Source organism: Chionomys nivalis, chromosome 15, assembly GCF_950005125.1.
Source record: "Chionomys nivalis chromosome 15, mChiNiv1.1, whole genome shotgun sequence".
Classification (NCBI taxonomy): Eukaryota; Metazoa; Chordata; class Mammalia; order Rodentia; family Cricetidae; genus Chionomys; species Chionomys nivalis.
Window position 1 is genome coordinate 57180708 of NC_080100.1, and position 6000 is coordinate 57186707.

Consider the following 6000-nt stretch of genomic DNA (forward strand, 5'->3'; position numbering starts at 1 on the left):
AAATGCTTTTGTAGTATGATTGGGTATCTCTTGGGTATATTCCCAAGAGTGGAATTTCTGGATCCTGAGGTAGGTTGACTCCCAGTTTCATGCGAAACCACCGCACTGATTTCCAAAGTGGTTGCATAAGTTTGCATTCCCACCAACAGTGGATGAGTGTTTCCCTATGACTCCATCATAGACTATCATTGGGGTTTTTGATTTTAGCCATTCTGACATGTGTAAGATGGTATCTCAAAGTTGGTTTGATTTGCATTTCCCTGATTGCTAAGGAGATTGAGCATGACGTTAAGTGGTCATTTGAACTTTTTCCATTGAGAATTCTCTGTTCAGTTCAGTACCCCATTTTTTAATTGGGTTAATTAGAGTTTTAATGTCTAGTTCTTGAGTTCTTTATCTATATTGGAGATCAGACCTATGTCTGATGCAGGGTTTGTAAAGATCTTCTCCCATTCAGGAGGTTGCCTTTTTGTCTTAATGACAGTGCCCTTTGCTTTACAGAAGCTTCTCAGTTTCAGGAGGTCCCATTTATTCATAGTTGGTCTTTTTGTCTGTGCTACTGGGGTTATACGTAGGAAGTGGACTCCTGTGCCCATGCGTTACAGGTTACTTCCCAGTTTCTCTTCTATCAGGTTCTGTGTGGTCTGATTTATATTGAGGTCTTTAAACCATTTGGACTTAAGTTTTGTGCATGGTGATAGATATGGATCTATTTTCAATCTTCTATAGGTTGACATCCAGTTATGCCAGCATCATTTGTGAAAGATGCTTTCTTTCTTCCATTGTATAATTCTAGCTCCTTTGTCAAAAACCAGGTGTTTGTGGATTAATAGCCAGGTCTTTGATTCTGTTCCATTTGTTGACATCTCTGTTTTTATGCCAATACCAAGCTGTTTTCATTACTGTAGCTCTGTAATAGAGTTTGAAGTCAGGGATGGTAATGCCTCCAGAAGTTCTTTTATTGTATAGGATTGTTTTGGATATCCTGGTTTTGTTGTTTTTCCATATAAACTTGATTATTGTTCTATCAATTCTGTGAATAATTTTGTTGGGATTTTGATGGGGATTGCATTGAATCTATAGATTTCTTTTGGTAGAATTGCCATTTTTACTATGTTGATCCTCCCAATCCAAGAGCATGGGAGATCCTTTTATTTTCTAGTAACCTCTTCAAATTCTTTCTTCAAAGACTTAAATTCCTTGTCAAATAGATTTTTTGCTTCCTTGGTTAGAGTTACCCCAAGATACTTTATGCTATTTGTGGCTATCGTGAAAGGTGATGTTTCCCTGATTTCCCTTTCTGCTTCTTTGTTCTTTGTGTATAGGAGGGCAACTGATTTTTTGGAGTTGATCTTGTATACTGCCACATTACTAATGTGTGTTTATGAGCTATAGGAGTTCTTTGATATAGTCTTTGAGGTTGCTTATGTACACTATCATATCTGCAAATAATGAAAGCTTGATTTCTTCCTTTCTAATTCGAATCCTCTTGATCTTCTTATGTTGTCTTATTGCTTTTTCTAGAATTTCAAGCACTATATTTAAGAGGTATGGAGAGAGTGCACAGCCTTGTCTTGCTCCTGATTTTAGTGTAATGGCTTTAAGTTTCTCTCCATTTAATTTAATGTTAAATGTCGGCTTGCTGTTTATTGCTTTTATTATATTTCAATATGAACCTTGTATCCCTAATCCCTCCAAGACCTTTATCATAAGGGGGTATTGAATTTTGTCAAATTCTGTTTCAGCATCTAATGAAATGATCATTTTTTTTATTTCAGTTTATTTATATGATGGATTACATTGATAGATTTTCATATGCTTAACCAGCCCCGCATCTCTGGGATGAAGCCTACTTGATAATAATGTATAATTTTTTGGATGTGTTCTTGGATTCCGTTTGCCAGTATTTTACTGAGAATTTTTGCGGCGATGTTCACAAGTGAGATTGGCCTGTAATTCTCTTTCTTGATTGAGTCTTTGTGTGGTTTTGGTATCAGGGAGCTATAGCTTCATAAAAAGGAGTTTGGCAATGACTCTTGTGTTTCTATTTTGTGAAATTCATTAAGGAGTATATGTATTAGCTCTTATTGGAAGCTCTGGTAAAATTATGCATTGAAAGCATGTGGTGTTGGGCTTTTTTTTTTTTTTTTTTTTTTTTTTTTTTTGGAGGGAGGCTTTTGATGACAGCTTCTAAATCCTCGCAACTTACATGTCTATTTAAGTGGTTTACCCGGTCTTGATTTAATTTTGGTACATGGTACTTCTCTAAAAAATGTCCATTTGTTTCACATTTTCCAATTTTGTGGCATACAGGCTTTTTAGTAAGATCAAATGATTCTCTGAATTTCCTTTTTGTCTGTGGTTATGTCCTCCTTTTCATTTTTGATCTTATTAATTTGCCTTTCTCTCTCTGCCGTTTGATTAGTTTGGATAGGGGTTTGTCAATCTTGTTGATTTTCTCCAAGAGCCTGCTTTTTGTTTCATTGATTCTTTGGACTGTTTTCTCTGTTTCTATTTTGTTGATTTCAGCCCTCAGTTTGATTATTTCCAGTGTTCTACTCCTCCTTGGTGAGTCTGCTTCTTTTTTTTTCTAGAGCTTTCAGGTGTGCTGTTAAGTCTCTGTCTAATTGACCTGTCCATTGGTGAGAGAGGAGGGTTGAAGTCTCCTACTATTAGTGTATGCGGTTTGATGGCTGCCTTGAGTATTAGCAATGTTTCTTTTACATATGTGGGTGCTTTTATATTAGGGGCATAGATATTCAGGACTGAGATTTCATCCTGATGAATTGTTCCTGTTATGAGTAAAAAATGTCCCTCTCCATCTCTTCTGATTGATTTTAGTTTGAAGTCAACTTTGTTAGAAATTAGTATGACCACACCTGCTTGTTTCTTAGATCCATTTGCTTGATAAGCCTTATCCCAACCCTTTACTCTGAGTAGGTGCCTGTCTTTGTGGTTGAGGTGTGTTTTTTGTAAACAGCAGAATGTTGGATCCTGTTTTCGTATCCAGTCTTTTAGCCTGTGCCTTTTTATAGGTGAGTTGAGTCCATTGACATTAAGTGATATTAATGACCAGTGGTTTTTAACTCCGGTCACTTTTTTAGTAGTAGAGTTTGTGTGCTTCCCTTCTTTGAGTTGCGCTGGTGAAGGGTCTCTAGATGTCTGAGTTATTGTGGTCATTGTTGGACTCCTTGGTTAGTGATTTTCCTTCTATTACTTTCTGTAAGGCTGGATTTGTGGCTATGTATTGTTTAAATTTGTTTTTATCCTGGAAAATTTTGTTTTCTCCATTTATAGTAAATGAAAGCTTGGCTGGGTATAGTAGTCTGGGCTTGCATCCATGGTCTCTCAGTTTCTGCAGTACATCTATCCAGGACCTTCTGGTTTTCATGGTTTCCATAGAGAAGTCAGGTGTAAGTCTGATAGGTTTACCTTTATAAGTAACTTGGCCTTTTTCCTTTGCAGCTCTTAATATTCTTTCTTTATTCTGTATGCTTTGTGTTTTGATTATTATATGGCGAGGGGATTTTTTTTTTTTTTGATCCAGCCTATTCGGTGTTCTGTATGCTTCTTGAACCTTCATAGGTATATCTTTCTTTAGGTTGGGAAAGTTTTCTTCTGTAATTTTATTAAATATATTTTCTGGACCATTGAGCTGTGCTTCTTCTCCTTCTTCTACTCCTATTATTCTTAGGTTTGGTCTTTTTATTGTGCCCATATTTCCTGAATGTTTTGTGATGAGAGTTTGTTGGCCTTGCTGTTTTCTTTGATCAGCGTGTTTATTTTCTCTATGGTATCTTCAGAATCTGAGATTCTTTCTTTTATCTTTTGTATTCTGTTGGTTATGCTTGTTTCTGTAGTCTCTATTTGTTTACCTAGATTTTTCATGTCCAGCTAGCCCTCTGTTTGTGTTTTCTTCTTTGCCTCCATTTCAGTTTTCAAGTCTTGAACTGTTTCCGTTATCTGTTTGATTGTTTTTCCTTGGTTTCCTAGGGTATCATTCACTGATTTACTCAATTCTTCAAACTTTCTGTTATACTTCTCATCCATTTCTATAAGGGCATTTTTTACATGCTGTTTAAGTGCGTCAATTACTTTCATAAAGTCAATTTTTTCTACTTCTTCTTGATTAAGGTGTTCATGTCCTCCTGTTGTGAGGTCGCTGGGTTCTGGTGGTTTCATATTGTTTTTCAGATTGTTGGGTGAATTCTTGCATTGGCGCCTGCCCTTCTCTTCCTCCGAATGCTCCCCTATGGATCTTCTTTTACAGGATCAGGTCTCCTTGCCTACTGATGTACCTTCCCAGTGATGGTACTCCCCAGTGATGGCTCTCCTGGTGCTCCAGTGATGTCTCTCCCCAATGATGGCTCTCCTGGTGCCAAGATCCTGCTGTTAAATCTCTAATGTGAGCTTTATCCATTTTCTTTATGTGGGCACTTAGCACAATGAACTTTTCTCTCAGCCTTCCTTTTATAGTATCCCATAGGTTTGGATATGTTGAGTCTTTATTTTCATTGAATTCAATGAAGATTTTAATTTCTTTCTTTATTTCTTCCTTGACCCAGGGGGTGGTTCAGTAGTTGACTGTTCACTTTCCACGAGTTTGTAGGCTTTGTGGGGTTATAACTGTTGTTCAATTCTAACTTTATTCCATGGTGATCCAATAGTACACAGGTGGTTACTACAATTTTTTTGTATCTGTGGATGTTTGCTTTGTTACTGTTTATGTGATCAATTATTGAGAAGATTCCATGAGATGCTGAGAAGAAGGTATGTTCTTTTCTGTTTGGGTGGAATGTTTTATAGATGTCTTTTAAGTTCATTTGTTTCATTACATCTGTTAGTTCTCTTATTTCTCTGTTAAGTTTCTGTCTGGTTGACCTGTCCATTGGTGAGAGAGGAGTGTTGAAATCTCCTACTATTAGAGTGTGGGGTTTTATGTATTCTTTGAGTTCTTTTACATATGTGGGTGCTTTTATATTAGTTGAGTAGATATTCAAGATTGAGACTTCCTCCTGATAAATTGTTCCTGTTATGAGAATAAAGTGTCCTTCTCATCTCTTCTGATTCATTTTAGTTTGAAGTCAATTTTGTTAAATATTAGTATAGACACACCCGCTTGGTTCTTTGGACCATTTTATTGGAAAACCTTTTCCCAACCCTTTACTCTGAGGTAGTGTCTGTCTTTGAGTTTGAGGTGTATTTCTTGTAAATAGCAGAATGTTGGATCCTGTTTTCATATCCATTCTCCTAATCTGTGCCTTTTTATAGGTGAATTGTGTCCATTGATATTAAGTGATATTAATGACCAATGGTTGCTAACTCCAGTTATTTTTCCTCGTGGTAGTGTTTGTGTGTTTCCCTTCTTTAAGTTGTGCTGGTAGAGAGTGGTCAGATGCTTGTGTTATTATGGTTGTTGTTGGCTTCCTTGGTTTGTAGTTTTCTTTCTAGTATTTTCTGTAAGGCAGGGTTTGTGGCTAAGTATTGTTTAAATCTGGTTTTGTCTTGTAGTATCTTGTTTTCTCCATTGATGGTGAATATGAGCTTTGCTGGATATAGTAGTCTGGGTTTGCCTCCATGATATCTTAGTGTCTGCAGCACATCTATCCAAGACCTTCTTGCTTTCATGATTTCCATTGAGAAGTCTGGTGTAATTCTGATAGGTTTCCCTTTATATGTTACTTGACCTTGAGGTAACCTTCCTCAAGACCCAGTAATAGCACCTTTTCCCTTGAAGCTCTTAATATTCTTTCTTTATTCTGTATGTTTTGTGTTTTGATTATTATATGGTGAGGTGATTTTTTTTGATCCAGTCTATTTGGTGTTCTGTATGCTTCTTGTAATCAATCATGCCACAAAGACATGTGCTCAACTATGTTCATAGCAGCATTGTTTGTATAGCCAGAAACTGGAAACAATCTAAATGCCCCTTGACCAAAGAATAGATAAAGAAAAGGTAGTACATTTACACAGCAGAAAAAAATGACACCTTGAATATGA